We start from the raw sequence: 20,856 nt of genomic DNA on the forward strand, positions 1-20,856 counted from the left end.
CGGAGTGCCTGAATTTTGTCCTGAACGAGGCAATAAACATGCTGACCCGGGCATCTCAAATTTAAGCACTCTTAAATGCCAGCCGACTGCACCGGAATTCTGTCACACAACCTCGATCACAGAAGATCAATTCCTAATCAGCTACCCTAACTGACAAAAATGACGTACCCGACAATTGATAAAATAGATTGTATTTATAACACATCCAGCTGAAACGAACTGAAATTAATGATTCAAAGGTTATACGAGTAATGGTAAAAAATAATTCAGTTCAGTGGTGGTAGCACTGATGTGGGAAAAAATGTTGTATGGGATGTCAGTGGTTACTATCATAAATGGAAATCAAATTTCTACAAGCTAATAACTCAGGAAATATGCATGCACTTATGCACTGAAAAAATAGCAAAATATGACACAAAACTTGGAAATCTAACTCAAATTAAATATTTTCCAAAAAATTGCTTAGAAGACTTATTGTGTTCAGAGGACTAAATTGACCATATTCCTAAACGTCTCTTATCCTTTCTATTTTGACAACTTATTGCTCGGGAAACCTTCAAATACTGGAAAGTCCGTTCTTTGTCAACTAATCGCTCCACGAGAAGAATTGATATTGTTGCCATCAATCGTCAGTCAGGCAGAGCAATGATTTCAGACCCTGGCATAAGAATTGACAGAGATCTAAATCAACCAGGCTGACGAGGTTGATAAAGAAAAGAAGTATATTTACGAACTATGTCTGCCATACCTATAACATACGGCAGGAGAAATGGAGAGTAGTGTGTGTACTGTTTGGAAGCAGAGGAGGCATCTCGAAATTTACGTGAAATCGCCGAAAGAATATTCGGATAAACCTTAATTCTTTCAAGAGTATGCTAACAGGATTTATCAAAGATTCTGTCGGTAATCTAAATCAACTCTATTTCAACTGAATCGATTAAATTTCCAAACTTCCCATTTTAATGTTTGATTAGTAGAAATTTCTGGAATTGCCAATATACTTAAGAAATATCTCATTCTACTTTCGTAAATATACTGTTTTGTAGGTATCTTTTTAGCCAGAGTAAGAAATTACAGTTTTCTGCCAGAACCTGTGTGGTCACTCATTTTGTAAACGCTATTTCCTTGGATAAATAAAATAAGGAAAGGAAATCAAGAGTAGCCAAACAAGGGCGCCCATGCCCGCGGTCAAGTGGGGGTGGGCGGGGGCGGCCTCTCCCTAGCTCTCAGGGAAAGGAAAAAATCTAATGTAGTCAGGCGTTTTTCTTTCAAGGAAATGATTTAAAAGTCGATATTGCGTAGGAGTGGTAGTACCCCCCCCCCCCCTCCAATAGACAGCTGATACCATGGGTGTTATCCTACCGCAGTATACAAGTCGCCATTCATCTGCCAAAATATTAAAAACACTACATACCCCCAGGTCTAGCCCCTCCCCTCCCCTTCAAACTGCCATATGGGCGCCCATGTAGCCAAACACAAACAAAATCACTTGGCAGTATTACCACAAAAATATGCACAATACTTTGGGAACGGCTAAAACTATTATAAAACCAAAAATCAAACCCCGTGGCACAACAGTCTCGTAGAGCCATGGCCTACCAAGCAACCGCTGCTCAGCCCGAAGACCTGCAGATTATGAGGTGTCGCGTGGTCAGCACGACGAATCCTCTCTGCCGTTACCAATGAACTATATATTGTATTAAAATATTAGTGCGCACTGGGCAGCCAGTCTCGAAATAAAACGCTTCAACGTATTCATAGCAGTTTACATCTAAAATGTCTGCTATACCCTCCTCGAATACAGCAAGTCCAGCCTCACTCGAATAATCTTTCTAAACCCAAACCAGTTAGTGATTACTTAACCCTGTCTAATATAATCATAAGGTTGTGTCTTGATTGCGAACAGTCCAGATTGCGAACAAGGCAAAAACCGTCCAGATTCCGAACAACTAAATATACCCTGTCCAGATTGCGAACAGGAGATTGGTGTTGACGTGAGATACGTAAAACAGATACAATTTTCAAAACTGTCTCATATGTAATTTTTGTTCTAGTAGTAGTAACATTAACTGGTACATTGGGATGTTTTAGATAACCTAACCATATTTTTAAAATATTATTCCTATTGAAAAATGTTTAATAATTTAGTTTGAGATAATCTTACCATTTAGAAGATTATTTTTTATTGTATAGCATAACTAGAAAGGTAGTTGTTTATAGTGGATTAGTAAGAGTTGTAGTATGAATAGGTTATCATCATCATCATTATTATTATTATTATTATTATTATTATTATTATTATTATTATTATTATTATTATTATTATTGTTCCGAGGTATCTGTGGAACAGCAGAGGTGAAAGAAGGTGCGGGCTGGAATGGGTCTAACTACAAGGCCAACAGATGAATTAAAATTTAAATAAAGGTTATATTTTCGAACATAGCCAAAGTTAACAATTGTTTTGATAGAATATGAAAACTTAACAAGTACAAGTCAACAACTATCCAGTAATCAGGTACAAAGTATGATTTACAAATGAAAACCCGAGATTCGGTTTATTACAAGTTCTGGGCTCCGAGCCTCAGTTACACAATCCTTGAGCTATTAGCCCAACATTAACTCATGTAAAGGGCAGAAAACCCCTTTATTCAAGGAGCACTTGCTCCCAACATTTAACCTCAAGCCTCCCAGAGGCACTTCTCAAACACAAAAAGAGAGCTGACCGCTCTCAATCTTTCAAGCCTATCAAAGGCAACAACCAACATTACTATCAACTGGCCTCAAGGCACACCTATCAAGAAACAGAGGTATCTAGTACCCAATCTACTGGGCCTTCGTGGAAAAGGAACAGATTAATTAAATGGCCCCAAAAAAGAATCAAGATGAATGGAGGCGTGTACTTGCACTCCTACATGAAGGCTTGTTAAAACCTAAGTGGCGTTAAGCCGATACACAGGGGCTATTCCCATACTATAGAGGTGACTCGTATAAGAAAAATAATTTAACACATTAATGAAGAGAAGAAAATCGGTTATGAAAACGTAGTCACCTCAAATCCAAATTGAAGGGGAGCTCGAGAGGGTAAAGCACTCTCTATCCCCGATTTACAGTTAAAGTAATAAGAAAATATTTACATAAGCCGGCACTAAGTTGCATTTTTAAACAGGTAGGATACTTTGAAAAGGTTTCGAACCTTCCCCTGGGGTTAAACTGCTGAGAAAGAAAGAAATAAAGATGTTAAAAGGCCATTACCTTTGCTGAAGAGCTGCTGCTCGAAGGAAGAGGCGCAACCCGCCCCCTGCTATACTTCCATACACTAAGCTAGATGTTGTAGAAGTGGCGACGAGCCATGAATATCAGCAGTTTTTAAACCCTCATGGAAGATTCGAGACCTTTCATGAATAATTAAGACACACCCACAGGCGTTTATTGGTTCCCCAAAAGTAACAGATCAAAAATTGAGGAAGAAGGACACTATTGGTCCAAAATTAATTAAAGAAATTCGGGATTGGCTAAGTTCAAAACTGGCGGAAAGAAAGATTTATATTGCTAACCTACAAATGAAAGAACGAAATTTAGTTATAGGAAAACTTATGAGTATAAAATATCTTCAAGAAAAGTTCCATCACTTCGCACCAGGGTGCATGATCATAGTTTTTGGTAGAGATATCTGTGAGAGAATGTCCACACTTCTTAATAATTAGTAAACAAAAACAATTCGAAATTAACACAGTGACATCTTCAGATGAACGGTTGAATTAATTCAGTTTTAAAGTTCACAGTTTCAGCTGTAGAGGAGTAATTTAAGGCGGAAAATTCAAATGTGCGGCGTATATGTGTACAAACCGGTACAATTATTATTATTATTATTATTATTATTATTATTATTATTATTATTATTATTATTAATATTACTATTATTATTATTATTATTATTATTATTATTATTATTATTATTATTATTATTATTATTCAAAATAATACATAAGAAGTGAAATAGTCAGTTTATTTGGAGAAAAAGTGGGGTTTTACTTACATGCTTTTAACTTTTCTTGTGTATTACCCAGTATTCCAATTGTGTGTACCAGAACTTGGTGTACCAACTGAGGGTTACTTTTTCTGGCCGCTTTCTTTATTACCAGAGCTGGTTTGTGAATAAATTCAAATCTCCCTGGTAATACCCATTAAAGCGGCTTTCTAAAGAACTTCAGAAGACTGTAGGTGCCTCTAGTGATGCATACTGCTGCCACAATCCACCTAGATAAGCAGCGTGACATATACTGTATAAAATGATATATTCTTGCTCATTATATTCTCGCTTAAACTCCTCTACTTTATGCCTGACCGCAATATAGACTCATTAATGTGTGTCAAACACAAATCTTCCCCTTCAGGTACCCACTTGTTCGCAATCAGGACGACACCAATCATAAAGAATGCTTTCCAAGCGCTTACAAGTAACACAAGTTAAGCTGACTGGCCTGTATGTTCATCACCCCTGCCTTTGTATACTGGGGATACTATAACATTTCTCCAATAATTTGGCGTAGGTCCTTCATGTAAACAAAAATCGAATAATTAAGATATTGTACAATGTTCCAACCCAATGCATTTAGTTAGTACACCCCTAGAAATCTTATCAATTGCAGCTGCTTCTATAAATTTCAACGTTTGAATCTTTTTGTAAATATCTTTATCATCACAGATAAATTTCAGTACTTTGCTAGACTGGAACGCACTCGGGAAGGTCCTTTCGTATCTTCGATTGCACACAGAGACACATAAGTATGAGACTCGGGGATGCCAAATTGCCTACTCATACAGCACGGACAGCAAAGAAAGTGTACGCATTTTTTCATCCAGTCAAATACTTAATTCCATAGTGATAGCCTGTATTTTTCGGGGGCTTGAAAGTTGATAGTTGAATGTGATTGAAGAAACTGCTCATGAACAACGTTAGAATCGCCTTGATGTATATTTCTAATAAGTCCACAAAACCCTCAGAACCCTGCGGCCATCACAATAGCAACAGCCTACCGCAAATTTATTTTCAGTGTGCTGGTCATCTGAAAGGGGATATGTTTTTGATTTATGACCAAAATTCATGGTTGCTGGTCGGGGAAGGGGGTGGTCATTTTAAAGAGGGTGGAATTATATCGATGAGAATATATTTCCGTGCCGGATAAATGTAGTCGGGGATAGGGGCGATTGGCTTTAAGTGGGGGTCATCTAGACCAGTGGTATTCAATCTTTTCGGTTGGCGATCCCCCAAAATCCTATTGGTTTACCTTCTTACCCCGAAGTAAGATTATATTTCGATTATACCAGAAATAACAAATGATTGTTACTGAATGCCAAATAATTTTAACTGTAATAATCATCATGTTCCGCACCTTATCGCGCTTGCTCAGATTCCCTGCGCGCACTGAGGAATGACCATCAGAACTGAGGAATGAACTAAAAACAGAAACTACGATAAATTTGTGTACCCTTGTGACGACTCCGCGAACCCTTAGTGGTGCAGGAACCACACTTTGATTACCACCGATCTAGAGAAGTCCTTTATATTCATGATTCCCCAACGCGGCAGTTCTCGTGGCTCACGGAGAAAGTGAGTAATAATGTAAAAAATGAAACGTATAGAATGAAAAAAAATACAGTGTTAATTGCAAAACTTTAATGGTGCGTATTTTCCCTTTCACTTTACATAAAGATCACCTTCTTACCTATACCCCTTTTTGGACACTCCATATTCGCACCACGAGTAAACTAATATCTCCTTGTTACTGAAGTGATTCACACGACCAAAGTAGAGTATATATCAATACAGGTGTTGGTTACATTTCCTGTTTCAACTGATGAATGAGATTGAGTCTCACATTTCATCCAGGCAAGTACAGTACAGTGCAAAAGTATGGCAGAACCAACACGTGTACACTAGAGAACAGACATTCTTCACCGTTAGGTTGACCAGAAATTAGCAAGAAAACATTGTCCTATACAGAAGCACATTCACTAGAAATGCAATTTCTTGGACATATTTTAGTTACATACAACCACATTAAGTGACTTTGAAAACGGTTTGATTCTGTCACATCCGGTTCCTTTGCTGAATGGTCAGTCTTCTGTTTAGAAGGTCCCGGGTTCGATTCCCTGCCGGGTTGGGGATTCTAACAGCGTTTGGTTAATTCCTTTGACTCAGGAACGGGGTGCTTGCGTTTATCCCAATACACTCCAGTTCATACACTTGCAACACACCACACTACCAACCACCATAGAACTACGCTTTAGTGAATACATCCCTCTACATATGGTTGGAGTCAGGAATAGCATCCAGCCATAAAATTGGACCAAGTCCTCATATGCGACACAGTTCGCACCAGCAACCTCCCCAGGGTGTGGGGAAAAATGGTAGAAGAAACTGTTGTTTTTTTCATATGTGGATAATATATAACTTTTTTTAAACACTCACTTTGTTAATGAGACCCTTGAGCTTGATTGTTACTCAGAATGTCAGTGGTGCACAAGGAAAAGTCGCTTGGAGCTACATGCAAACAGTCCTGCAAATGTGAATCAGCTAACTGAGGTATTTCATAAATGAAAAACTTTACTGTACTGTACTGTACTGTAGGTCAACGAGAACATAAGCCAAACATTTGACAGAAAAACTCCGCAGTAATTGGAGCATTTTGGTAACTTCTGCCCCTCAAAAGGGATTTTCTCTTTTTCTAACAAGTATTTGTAGAGTGAAGATGTGCTGGAGATCTATCAAATCAAGTTCCGCACGAGGAGTCATATTATTGTGTTGAATAATGGGAGGGTTCGTGCACCCGACTACCCATTTACTCGCTTCACGAGAGCACCAAATGTCATGCAAGGAGTACTATGCTGCTCGCGAGCAAGAGACTGAGAACAACAGACCACAATTTATTGCTAATCTGAACTCGCCGCCAGATTATTATTATTATTATTATTATTATTATTATTATTATTATTATTATTATTATTATTATTATTATTATTATTTTGACATTACATTTCACTTCCACTATTTACTCACGTGTCCATTCTAACATTTACCTTTTTACCCTCTAGACAATAACTCTCGGTACCGCAGAACAATCTATAACATTCTACATTTGTGGTCAGTAAAAGCAAAGCAAAGTCATCGCCGTACAGGTCATGAAGGCCCTTGGAGGGGTGGAAGGTAAAGGTTTCCATTATCCGTAACCTCGGCACTTGATGTGGTAGAAGTGGTTAGCTCTATCCCCGGCCGCCTTTGACCCCAAGAATTGACCTAGTACTCATTTTTGGTGGAGGCTGAGCGAAGCTTAGGACCATATGCACCTCCGGAAGTGGAAATCTCGTCTTTAATTTTTCAATTTCCTGACGGAGGGAATCGAAACCACTTCCTTCTGGATGAACCGAGCACGCTTTTACCGCCTCGGCCAGACAGCCCCTTTGTGGTCAGTAAGGTAAACATGAAATGATAAAGTGTGTTTTCATTTTTTTACCCGATGAATATGAACACAATAATATGAAGAGATCCCACTGTCGGCAGCCCTGAAGATGGATTTCCGTGGTTTCCCATTTTCTCAACAAGCAAATACTGGGGTTGAACCTTAATTAAGGTCACGGTTGCTTTCTTCCCACTCTTAGCTCTTTCCCATCCCATCGTCATCATAAGACCTATCAGTGTCGGTGCAAGATAAAGCACAATGTAAAAAAAAAAAAAAAGCATGCATCTATTATTGTATTATTACATTAATACGTATAATTTACGTAGCATTTTCACATTGTAAAGGATTATAGTATTGTAACCGTATATACATAACTTAGTGATATTCAGTAATGTGGTGTGTTGTGAATGGAAGGAAAGAGAAGTGCTGAGTAGGGTCAACTCTTTTTTTTCCGTTTCCTTTTTTTTCTTTTTTCTTCTTCTTCTTCTTCTTCTTCTTAATCGGTTTTTCCCTCCAGGGTAGGTTTTCCCCTCGGACTCAGCGAGGGATCCCAACTCTACCGCCTCAAAGGCAGTGTCCTGGAGTTTCAGGCTCTGGGTCAGAGGATACAACTGGGGAGGATGACCAGTACCTCACCCAGGCGGCCTCACCTGCTATGCTGAACAGGAGCCTTGCGGGGGGATGGGATGTTTGGAAGGGAGAGACAGGGAAGGGGAAGGAAGCGGCAGGGGCCTTAAGTTAGGTACCACCCTGGCATTTGCCTAGAGGAGAAGTGGGAAACCACGGAAAACCACTTCCAGGATGGCTGAGGTGGGAATCGAACCTACCTCTACTCAGTTGAGCTCCCAAGGCTGAGTGAGCCCCGTTCCAACCCTCGTACCACGTTTCAAATTTCGTGGCAGAGCCGGGAATCGAACCCGGGCCTCGGGGGGTGGCAGCTAATCACACTAACCTCTACACCACAGAGGCGGTTCGTTTCCTTTCACAGTTTATTTTACGTCGCACCGAAAAGACAGACCTTATGGCGATGATGAAACAGGGGAAGCTTAGGACATGGATGCAGACGAGCGTGGCCTTAAGCAAGGTATATGTACCTAGTGTGGAAATGGGTAACCACGGAAAACCATCCTCAGAGCTACCGATAGTGGGGTACGAACGCACTATCTCCCGAGTGCAAGCAACGTATCACAAACCGCGTAGCTACTCGCTCCGTAATTCCTTTTGTAAACAGCTTACGAGTAAAAGGTAGTTGGAATGTGTACATATCCCGTCTTCTGAGGAAGTGAAATATATGCTGTTCGTATTTGATGGAACTGTATATTTGGAACTGATTTGGAATGGCTTTAGTTTGAACAAGACCGAGCTCGATAGCTGCAGTCGCTTAAGTGCGGCCAGTATCCAGTAATCGGGAGATAGTGGGTTCGAGCCCCACTGTCGGCAGTCCTGAAGATGGTTTTCCGTGGTTTCCCATTTTCACACCAGGTAAATGCCGTGGCTGTACCTTAATTAAGGCCACGGCCGCTTCCTTCCAATTCCTAGGCATTTCCTATCCCATCGTCCCCATAAGACCTATCTGTGTCGATGCGACGTAAAGCAAATAGCAAAAAAAAAAAAAAATTGAACAAGATGTAGAAGCATGTGGCGACTGTTTATCCGCTATAAAGGTCTGTCGTGAATACTCTTAATCCCCCAAAACGCTACCGGCATAATGATATCTTGAAATTTTCCTCATAGTTACTTGATTGGGGTACAGTCCTTTAATCTAATTTGTCATATCTGGAAAATACCAAGTAAGTGGGTCACCCTAATTTGCTGGAGCGAGATCGACCAGTTTTGTTCTCACTTGAGGTATGTGGAAGTATTTAAATTCAAGTTGTTTTTTTAAAACTTGTATTACCCATTTGTAAGCTGTTTGTGTTCAATAATCACGTGCGTTGAGTCATCTTCAAGGCAACTAGATAGTCGAGTGGATACGTCAATCAACCTGCAACTCAAAAAAAGTGACCGCTGCTCAGCTCGAGAGCCTGCAGAATACGAGGTGACGTGTGGTCAGCAAGACGAATCCTCTCAGCCGCCATTCTTGGCTTTATGGACCGGGCTCTCTATCTCACCGTCAGATAGCTCCTCTCTTCTAATCACGTAGGCTGAGTGGACCTCGAACCAGCCCTCAGATCCAGGTAAAAATTCCTGGTATTGCCGAGAATCGAACCCGGAGCCTCCGGGTAAGAGACAGGCACACTACCCCCTAAACCACGGAGCCGGCAACCTGCAAGTCAAACTATTAATTCTTAATATTGAACCCATGACCTTTGTGCCCTAAGAACATTATGCATAAATTGACAATTCAATTAGAAGTTCGATTCTTGATAGCATGGATTTGACACGTGACGAGGGGGTGATTACCTTCGGTCCCACGCTCTGGGATGCGTGACGTCAGCCGCACGTGTCAACGGCGGAAGAATCTCAAGTCATTTTTGTGAACTATTTCAAAGCGCGTGTACATGGCGTGCCCCAAGCCAAGTCAAAAAAATACAGTATACTGCCTATCAAAGGAGGTCAATTATCAAAATCAAACCAAATCAAAATCTCTTTATTTGCAAATGAGGTGTCTACCTCGGTGGCAAATGGTACACTAAAATACATTATTGTCAAGCACTAAATTTTAAATTAACAGGAGACGAAGAAAATTTTCCTAGAATACAATATTATACAATGTACGCTAATAATTTTTTCTATCAAACACACTCATCATCCTTAATAAATTTATATTGTTTACAAAATTCTACTTATAATATCTTACAAACATAGTCAACTCATATACAGTACGGTATGTGAAATTACTTCTAATAATACTATACAACTGGTATAAGATTAAAATTAACACTGAATTTATTTACATATTTATATTTTACCCATTTTGGAACCTAAGTAGCATAACGACCTGCTGCGTCTTAACCAGAGCCCCTTTTGCCACCACTTTTCAGAGTTCCTGAAGGGCCTTCACAGCTACCGTAGCGGTCCCAGGGCCCTCGAAGTCCCCACTGTACTTCACCCCTACAGGCAGTCCCCTACTTGGGCTGTCCAAACTCCTTAGACCAGGGGATGGAATTAATTTAATCACACACATTTATTATTTACAATATCCTGCACTGGTTGATTGCCCTCTAACATTTAATTTATTATCTCTGTTGTTGTTTATTCTCTTCTTGAATATCTGTACAGATTTTGGAAAAGGATCAAACACTACCCCTGGTAAACTGTTCCACTCCTTCACGCCCTTCCCAATGAAAGAAAATTTACCCCAATCGCTTCTGCTAAAATTCCTTCTAATTTTGTACTTGTGGTCAGTTCTACCAATATAATTATTTTCCAACCGAAGCCTCTCACGGATATCTCCCCATGCTTCTTCTCCTGTATAGGCTCTATATAATCCTATAAGTCTAGTTTTCTCCCTTCTCTTACTTAAAGTTTCCCACCCAAGTTCCTTTAACATTTCTGATACACTACTCTTTCTCCTGAAATCCCCTGTTACAAACCGTGCTGCTTTCCTCTGCACACCATCTAGTTCTTTTATTAGGTATTCTTGGTGAGGATCCCAAACACTGTGTGCATATTCCAATAATGGACGAACCATACTTAAGTAACTTTTTTCTTTTAATTCTTTGTTGCATCCTTTAAGTAGTCTCATTATGACATGTAACGATCTGTATGCTTTCCCAACAATGTCATCAACATGACCCTTCCAGTGCAAATTACTTTCAAATCTCACACCTAAGTATTTGCACCTGCCATCTTTTGGGATAACTACCTCATCCAAAGTATATTCAAATTCAGTTTTAAAGCTCCTGTTTGTAAAAGTTGTAACAGTTGATTTGCCTCCATTAATCTTCATATTACTTTCTTCAACCCATTCTTGGATACTGTCAAGGTCCCTTTGTAATTCTGAACAATCCTCAATGTTATTTATTTCCCTATAAACAATTATGTCATCTGCATACAATCTTATTTTCGATGTTATATTGTTCCCTAAATCATTTGCGTATATTAAGAAAAGTAACGGACCGATTATACTACCCTGTGCAATTCCCTTCCAGACTTTCTCTTCCTGTGATATATTATTTCCTACTTTGACTTTCTGAACCCTTGAATTTAGAAATGTTCTTATCCAACGTATAACCCTTACATCCAATCCTATTCCCTCCAATTTCTTTAATAATATTCCATGTTCCACTCTATCAAAGGCTTTGGAAAGATCTATGGCTATGCAATCTAACTGGCCTCCTGAATCTAACTGATCTGATATGTCCTGCTGAAATCCCACCAGTTGTGCCTCGCAAGAAAATTTCTTTCTAAATCCATACTGGCTCCTCATGAACCAATTTTTATCATCACATATCCCTCTGATGTACTTTGCTATTAAACTCTCCAGTATTTTACAAACTATACTGGTCAGGCTGATTGGTCTGTAGTTCTCTGGTTTCCTTTTATCACCCTTTCCTTTATAAATTGGTATTATTATAGATTCCTTCCATTCCTTTGGTATCACACTATTATTTATGACATAGTCAAAGAGAAATTTTAAATAAGGCACTATATACCACCCCATTGTCTTTAATACCTCTCCAGTAATTTGATCACTTCCTGCTGCTTTTCCTTGCTGAAGCAGTTGGATTTCTCTGAAAATATCTTCATTTGTGAATGAGAAGCTTCTTGTTTCCCTCGGTGTCTCTCCCTCTCTATCTTCTGTTACGGTTTCCAAGTCCTGACAATCTTCTACTGAATCTCGGAATTCCCTACTAAAGAGGTTTGCTTTCTCAGTATCTGTTAAATAGTGTTCACCCCCTTCTCCCACCATTGTAGGAATTTGGATTCCTTTTCCTTTTTGATTCCTAATATATGAATACAGCTTTTTCCATTTCCCTTTGTGGTCATTACCCTCTTGAAGAATGCCATTCATATAATTCTCTTTTGCTTCCTTTTTCACTCTATTCAGTTCCCTCATTAGCTGTTTTCTACTCTCTCTACTCTCCCTACCTTCTCTGATTTTCCTGTTTACTATTCTACATTTTCTTTTTAAATTTCTTATTTCCCTTGTGTAATAAACAGGGTCTGAGGTCATTTTACCCTTCTTAATAGGTACAAATCTCTTCTCTCCTTCCCAAATGATTCCTTTAAATTTAGACCAAAGTGTATCCACATTATTCCCTTCACTTATCCAACAACTGAATTGTGATTTACGGTAAGTCCCAAATTCATCAACTTTAGTTTTTCTGTATAATTTCTTTTCTTTTGTGACCCTCTTATTAAGCATTTTTTGTACAAGTCCTACATCCATTATTACAGCCTTATGGTCACCTATTCCTTCAATTACCTCAGTTTTATCAACAATTTCCCATGGTTTAACCAAGAATACATCTAGCAAGTTATTGAGACGAGTTGGTTCTTGTACTACTTGTGTAAATCCTCCCTCCCAAATTAACTTATTTGCCAGTTTCTGTTCATGGGCTTCACTTGCAGCTCCATTCCGTTCAACTTCAGGCAAGTTTAGATCTCCCCCAATTATTACCGTATCATTATTGTTTTTACGAGTATAATCTATTATTTTCTCAAATATTTCCATGTCTCTTTCCTCTCTTCCAGGCCTATATGTTCCTATAATTCCCACCTCCTTCATATTAGCACAAACTAATTTTATCCCTAATATTTCATCCCTTTCATCAGTAAACCATTCATGCGAACAATAAGTTTCCTTCACCAGAATATCCCACAAATCGAACCCGTATAAATTTTAAATGTCCAAGAACACTACCGCCAGAACTGTAGCAAGCATGTAGTCACTTTCAAAACTCTTGTAATTACAGTTTAGTTAAGTCAGAAAATTTATAGAAATTTTCTTGGCAGCAAAGGGAGATACCCGAAGAGAGGGGGTAACTGGTATAAATATGAAGGTACGCCATGACGAAGCTTCCTTCTCCGGCATTTATGGTACGAAGCGGACGAAAAAAGTGTTGAGCCGCTCCGTGAAATCAAACAACAAAAGTAGACTAAGTTCAACCGCAGATTTTAGCCATTGTGGCTGGGGTCTTGACTCCATGTGGAGATAGTTTCTTGAGTGGAAATAATTGTACCAGATAGGACGGTCAAAGTACTGAATAAATTCTCATGTGATCAAGTAATTCGTGTGCGGAAGTAATTACAGTCCATCGTGTGCGATCAAAAAAAGTGAAGGGCATTTTTATATGCTTTATTCCAGGAAACCTGAAGAAATATAATAATGATCTGTAAAGCCACGAATGTAAAAGTGGCTAAATAAAAATACCAGGGTCACAGGTGAGCCCTATGACGAACATTGGCATAACTACATAAGGTATGTGACTTTCCATCTTACTACCTATTATATCTTGGTTCATGATCTCTAAAAGTGTATTTGAATGGGGATATACGACGCAGTGGTCACCCCTATTAAGTTTTTGTAAATGTTAGAATACGACTAAAAGAGTCATTTGTTTTATTTTCCACTTGGATATATTTTTGAAGTCTTGCGAGTGCCGTATAATGTTGTAAAAAGTTATTGAATAGGGTTTCGAAGTGATATCACGTCCAATGTAGATCGCCATTTCCGTGTGTGTGTACAGCCTATATTTTGTGACGTCAAATTAAGATGTTTATTCGACGTAACATTTTTCTGTCTGTAATTTTGACGTAAATAATATAGAAATCCATGGTTACTCATTTTCAATCGAGTGGAAGCGCGCTGTCGGGTGAGAGTCTAGTGTGATGAGTTTGGTCACGGGGAGAAACGTTTGTTTTCTAAGCCCATTTTAAACTGTGTCTGACTGACAATAAAAAGATCTAGTAGAAATTTTCAGTCATTTTTCGTAAAAATCAAGTTATTGAAATACGATATAATTTTATGCGAAGTTATTCATTATTGATGCATTGTGAGTATTAGACGTCATGAATTCTAATAAGGATTTTATTCCAGTTCTTTGTCGGTGATAGTTGTGGAGTTGGGAAACAGAGGTTAGTTGTCGTGTGAGTCGAAATGAGATGTGTGAATCAGGTTAGAGTCCTGTCATTGAAGCCGGGACATGGAAGCCCGAGGAATATTTTTATAATATTGGGAATGGAAAGGAATATATAGAAATCCATGGCGGTATTAATTTGCGACGCGTATATTTATTGTGGGCATCTTGAAGTATAATCTATGTGCATTTTATTGGTCAGAAATATCGTATTTTGTAATTAGTCTTTTGCGAAGTTAAACGTTTCATTCTTTGAGGTCAGTCAGGCATGATGAACAAGTGTTCCATATCGAGACTGACAGACAGGGAAGGGTCATTTGTAGCTGAGACCGCCAGCGGGTCGAAAGGGAAACGGGCTGTAACGGGACATGCAGTGGTTTACGTGTAGAATTGAGATTTCATTCGTGGCGACGGAGATAAATAATTATGGAATCTAGTTGAAATGTCCATTCGGGAATAACGTGCGAGATGTTGGATACTGTGAATTTGTTTAATTGGGGACGTAATGAACATTTGAAACCACGAACTTAGAGTATAAAGAGTACTAGTAACCAAATTCAGGGTTGTCCAAAATATAGAGCGGTGTAATGATGATTGTTTGTCTGTGAGGGGTGCGCAAACGTTATAAAATGTTATGACGAGGTATGACATCGTAATTATATGGCGAGTTGCTTTTGGTTTGTACGTAGATTATTAGGATATCCAAGTGTTAATAATGGCTAGGATTAGATTAGATTTAAAGTGTGAGATCATGAGACAAGATATATCGCTGGACATGAATTATGTAACAATTCTTTTCCAGCCAGATAAACATCACAAGATTGAATTTACATCACAGCTGCGTAGGAATTTGTGAAGAAACCAGAGTCCGCGGAGATAGAAATTGTTGTTCTTTAAGATTTCATTAAATCATTTAAATTTATTTAATTATTAAATTCAGTGAAACCGCATTTTGAAATAACTTTAATCAAGCGAATAACTTGGAGATGCATTCTGGAAATCTTAGTTTGTTTTCTGGGGAATATTTAAATGGTAAAGTAACGATTAAGGGGACATATCCGAAGGAAATGGATTTTACTGCCACAAAGTTTGTGAGCATTGCTATTGTTGTAATTATTTAACTTTGATTGATTGAGCAGTGAATGTGCTGGGGATAGTAAAGTGGAAACTTTGGTCATCAACCGATGTAACTTAATTATGTTTAGCTTCAGCTTAGAAACTTGGATGGTCAAGGGGCCATCAACCTCAGTGACTTAGATTAGGGCCATATGCCACTGTAGCATCATTTTCCTTGCGGTCATCATCCACAATGACTTTAAAGTAACTTAGAATAGATGTCGGTCCATGACATAGACGCAGGTCACATCGATTCAATTAAGGGTCCATGTCGTATGACCACTGTGTGGCACACACCGATTGGACTGCCTTAATTATACCCAGAGTCCAGAGTTCGTGTTACGAGGGTTGGACCATAACGAATCACTATGATGGTACATGTGGTCTCACATGGAAGCCGAATTTAAGGATTTCCAGACTTTCTTTTCTTTAATAAAGAAAAATGAGACAATGGTTTCTAGTAAGAATGCCCGTCAGGCAGACACGTCAAAGGCTCACCAGTGTTCTAACCTTATATGTAATATAATGATTGTGGTGTCCAGTGGACACTTGTAATTCCAGTAGTACCGCTGACATATCAGAATGCTTCAGAATTTCCTGATTAAAATTGGAATCTTTTAAACAGGCCTTTCATTCAAAGTAGATAGATTAGAATTACTGAACCCTACCTCTACCTCAGCAAGTGACGAAGAACCCGATACGACCCAAGAGACAGATCTCATGAACTTTGCTGATAGGTAAGAAAGGTAGGTATCCCTAAATATGGACCAAAAGGGTTCAATATCATCTTCAAGGAGTCTAAAGGAGGTTTCTTATTCGTGCGAGACTAGCCGTGCTGTTATCTCCAGTAATATATGAGAGCTCCAGAATTTATCTAGTGCAAAATCAGTTCGAGTTGTATTTGTGTTGACTGTTTAGCGACTAATTAAAAAATTAAATATATAATGATAATACAAGTACATATACACTGACTGAGCAAATTGCATGGGATAGCGGAGCACTGATGCGCAGGTGTGTTGTCTGCGCACCACACGCCCCCTGTGCCAGCAGCAGTTGTATAGGAGACCTTGTGAGCAGTGGCTGTGCATGTGATAGGTGTAGCGTGGAACATCGTCGTGAGCTGACACCGTTCGAACGGGGTATGGTGGTCGGTGGCCGACGGATGGGAAGTGCGATTTCGGAAGTGGTGCGGGAATTCGGCTTTACACGATCAACCGTGTCCATGGTGTATCGCGAATGCGGGTGTTACCGTCCACAACAGACGAACGACCGGTCGTCCAGCCAGCCTCGATGACCGTGACCGGCGACATCTGAGACGGATTGTCAATAGTGACAGACGGGCAACCGTGCAAGAAATCACGGCTCAATTCAACACAGACCGTGCTAGACACATGTCCCAGTGGACAATCCGTAGGAACATGTCTTCTATGGGGTATGGGAGCCGGCGCCGCACACGGGTGCCACTGTTAACCCAACGTCATCGGGCACAACGACGCGCATTTGTCGCCAGTCACCAGGTATGGACACTGGAACAATGGCGTAACGTGATATGGTCGGACGAACCACGATTTCAACTGCATCATGCCGATGGGAGGCACCGTGTATGGCGCAGACCACATGAAGCGATGGATCCCGCCTGCCTCGAAGGTGTGGTCCAGGGCTCTGGTGTCTCTGTTATGGTCTGGGGTGCATTTGCCTGGTATGGAATGGGCCCCCTAGTTGTTCTGGAAGAGACTTCGAATGGTACGCGGTATGTTGAGCTGTTCGGAGACCATCTCCACCCATTTTTAGCCTTCCAGCGCCCAGACGGTTCTGCGGTGTTTCAAGATGATAACGCGCCGCCACATCGCGCCCACGTCGCCCGGGAATGGTTTCAGGAACATGCAGCGGAGGTCCAAAGACCGCCATGGCCACCCAGGAACCCCGATATGAACCCTATCGAGCATATCTCTGATGTCCTGGAACGCAGGCCCCGTGCCATGGATCCTGCACCCACGAACAGACCAGTATTGGCGGCCGCTCTGCAAACGATTAGGTGTCAGCTGAGTCCAGAGGACTACCAGGGACTTGTCGACTCACTTCCACGACGTCTCACTGCAGTTCGCAGGGCCAGAGGAGGCCCCACACGCTATTACGTGACTATCCCCTGGCATTTGCTAAGTCAGTGTATGCAACGATAATACAAGTACATATAAATAAAACCAGTCAAGCACATAGGTGTTCATAAGAACAACACTTTCAGCACGGATATGTACAGTTTTATTTTTTGCATTTAAACTCCTTAGGAAGTGGTCTCCCAATATTTCGGCTGTTCGCTTCATCAGAATTATCACAGCTGCGCCCTGTTGATTGTGAGCTCTGTTATCTAATGTATTACTGATGATGAGTCAGTGCACGTCCGCCTCTGTGGTGTAGAGGTTAGCGTGATTAGCTGCCACCCCCGGAGGCCCGGGTTCGATTCCCGGCTCTGCCACGCAATTTGAAAAAGTGATACGAACAGGGTCCACTCGGCCTCGGGAGGTCAACTGAGTAGAGTTGGGTTCGATTCCCACCTCAGCCACCCTGGAAGTACCTAGTTTTCCGTAGTTTCCCCCTCTCCTCCAGGCAAATGCCGGGATGGTACCCGACTTAAGGCCACGGCCGCTTCCTTCCCTCTTTCTTATCTATCCCTTCCAATCTTCCCATTCCCCGCCAAGGCCCCTATTCAGCATAGCAGGTGAGGCCGACTGGGCGAGGTACTGGTCATCCGCCCCAGTTGTATCCCAGACCCAATGTTTCACGCTCCAGGACACTGCCCTTGAGGCGATAGAGGTGGAATCCCTCGCTGAGTCCGAGGGAAAAGCCAACCCTGGAGGGTAAGCAGATTAAGAAGAAGAATAATTGTGTTGAGATATTCCTGTTGGTTTTACTTACTGGACGTGAAATGCATCCAAGCTTCAGGAATGAGGACAAGATAACAGCAAAATGGTGTCCAAAACTAGTTATTTAGCGATCCTGGTGGCAACTGCTTATTCGAGGCGTGGAACAATATAAGGTCACAATAGCAGTCCGCCGTCCGGCGTCTCACTGTACTTATAGATGTCTGAAAATATTCCGAGAGTTCAGCACTCTTGGAACTGGTTCCGTAGGTGTTCGCAATAGATGTTGCAATCACACAAACCAACATGAGAGGTGTCAATGTCTCGTAGAAATTGCTACTCACTGCCGTGTAGCAGCATACCATTCATCGTACGAAGAGGGAAAGGTACAAAATGTAGGCGTAGAACCTTTACCACATCGATGACCTGTCAGTGACATTAGTATAAAGACAAGATACTTTCTGGGGTGTTAGCTATTAACAATCCCCATTTCATAAAGCAGGAGCTCCTTGTCGATCAACATTATGGGAGACCTTGACGTAATGTTACTATCGCTGTCCGGACATTTCGTACCACGGACATTCCGTACCACTTGATTTTTGAGGACGTTTCGTACCACCTAGGTCGTTATCTATCTGCAAACGGTTTTCCAGTAATCCTCAAATATTTACACCAGGACAATCCGTACCACTTGGTGTCAAATTGGAATTTAATTTCCATGCCAGCGGGTGTTTTGAGCCTGACGGACAAATTTTAGAAATCACAAACAAAAAAATTACATCATTTGTTGAAGTAAACTTCTACTGTATATTATTTTACTAATTACCCTTTAAACTATACTTATCACTTATGTTTACGTAATTATTATCATAGGAGAGTCGGTTTTTTGAAGTATGCATCCTGAAACAAAACAAAACAATACAATAGAAATACACATCGTGTTCGGGCGCAGTGTGCCTGACGAGCACAAGAATGGATAATATTACTATTATTGCGAATATTTATAAACTACCACATCATTTCATTATCAAGTAAGTAAAATAAAAGATTCTGATGAACTGGGCGATATGTGCTTGAAGATCACGCGGAAAGAGGAAACTACTGAAAGGTGGAAGTAGCTAACTTAGGTCCCCGCGAATGACGAATACGATATAAGAATTAACACGTATGCCAATAAGATCAGTTGCGCCCGACGGAATGTTAACATCAGTAGGCTTAGTGGTCACACCGTGCAGAGGTTTCTGCACCATTAGTGGACAATGGATAGACACATGAATACATGCAGTAGGATATCGTTTTTACTTCGAAATATTTCCCACTCTTTCAAGTGGTACGGAATGTCCTCTCCTAAATATTTTTAAGTCATTAGCTGACACTTCGCAGGTAATCAGCCGGTCAGGTGGTACGAAATGTCCGGTGGTACGAAATGTCCGTGGTACGAAATGTCCTAGAACCGTTACTATCATCCTCCACACGCATATTTCAACATGACATAACTTCCATGACAATGCACTCTATTAGAGTTGCACTTACGATGGTTCGGTGTAAAATAGCAAACTCTGCAGATGGCACTGTTACTGTACTCTACTTCCATACAACTGAAGTGGTGGAAGCGGTGCCTGCTATAATAATAAGTGCTTATCAAGAAAACTTAAAATAAAGCACTACAACACAGTAGTGAAACCAGAATGCCTTTATGCCAGCGAATGTCTAGCGCTGAACTACACAAGCTCGATAAATTAGAAATATTAGAAAGAAGAATTATAAGGAAAATATTAGGTCCTCTAAGAATTGCAGAGTTTTGGAAATTAAGAAGTAACAATGAAATTTACCAGAACGTAGAAAACATATCAGAAACAATAAGAAAAAGGAGATTGCTATTTCTTGGACACATTTACAGAATGGATGACAATAGACTAACTAAACGAATCTTCAAGTACCTTTGGGAAAAGAAATCAACTACCACCTGGATTCAAGAAGTCAAGAAAGACCTGGAAAGAAACAACATACGAGAAGAAGAATTATTGGAAAGAAAGATTTTTAGGAAGAAAGTCTTACAAATAGAAGGATTCCAAGGGAGGAAGGAAAAGAAAACAGGCACAAAGTGGACTGAAGACAGGAAAACGAAACACGGTGAAACAAAGAAAGAATACTGGAAGTAGAGGAAAGAACAACTAAGGAGGAACAATTGAAATTGTAACGTGGTCCTTAGAAGGCCGGAACGCAAGAAGAAGAAGAAGAAGAAGAAGAAGAAGAAGAATTGTTACAGTGATACTGTGGTGTACAGAGGTGTAAGAAGGTGCGATCATGAATGGGTGGATATAAGACAGTCAGAAGATTAATTAAAAACTTCAAAATTAGAGCTATTTCTTTCTCTCCTATCTTTTGGTTTCTTTT

Source organism: Anabrus simplex, chromosome 1, assembly GCF_040414725.1.
Source record: "Anabrus simplex isolate iqAnaSimp1 chromosome 1, ASM4041472v1, whole genome shotgun sequence".
In the NCBI taxonomy this organism is placed as follows: domain Eukaryota; kingdom Metazoa; phylum Arthropoda; class Insecta; order Orthoptera; family Tettigoniidae; genus Anabrus; species Anabrus simplex.